Source organism: Myotis davidii, unplaced genomic scaffold, assembly GCF_000327345.1.
Source record: "Myotis davidii unplaced genomic scaffold, ASM32734v1 scaffold308, whole genome shotgun sequence".
In the NCBI taxonomy this organism is placed as follows: domain Eukaryota; kingdom Metazoa; phylum Chordata; class Mammalia; order Chiroptera; family Vespertilionidae; genus Myotis; species Myotis davidii.
This window is the reverse complement of record NW_006298552.1, coordinates 511,331-512,217: the sequence shown is the minus strand read 5'-3', so window position 1 is coordinate 512,217 and position 887 is coordinate 511,331.

Sequence of the window (887 nt, the reverse complement as noted above, 5' to 3'; positions counted from 1 at the left end):
GGTATGCCTGCAAGTACTGCCCACCAGCTTGGAGCTTCCCACTGGCTGCTCGGCACCTGTGCATGCTGCCCACCAGCTGCTCTGTGCCTGTGTGCACTGCCCACTGGCCTGGAACATGCTGCCCACTGGCCTCTCCATGCCTGCGTGCACTACCCACCTGCCTGGAGCAGCTGGGGCAGGGCAGGACATCTGCTTTAGTCACCTTGGACATGAAGGCAGGCCTCCCCCCCCAAGGCAGGCATCCCCCCACCCCCGCCCCACTGCCGCTTCACGCCTCTGCACCTGCGTGCTGTTCACAGGCCCTCCACAGGAGGGGCAGGGTAGAACGCCTGCATCTTTGCCATGGCGACGTTGCAAGCATCCCGGCCTGGCCACCACCATTCTTGTCATGGAGTGACCCTCAATTTGCATAGTCCCTCCTTATTGGCTGTGGGCGCCACCATCTTTGTCATGGAGTGATGGTTGATTTATATATTACTCTTTTATTATATAGGATATTATCTCTTATGGGCCCAGAAGAATTTTTAGAAATTATCAATAAGTTGGGATTGTCATTCCTAGGGTCTTATTTAAATATGTAACAGTAAATTAATAATATTTTTTCAACTCTACAACTCAAAGATTTAGAAAGAGAGCAACAAGAAAACCCCAGAGTGAGCAGAAGGAAGGAGATAATAAAGATTAGAGCAGAAATAAATGACATAGAGACCAAAAAAACAATACAGAAAATAATTAAAACAAAGAGCTGGTTCTTTGAAAGGATAAACAAGATTGATAAACCCCTAGACAGACTCACCAAGAAGCAACGAGAGAGGACACAAATAAACAAAATCAGAAATTAAGGAGGTGAAATAACAACCGATCCCACAGAAATACAAACAATTGTG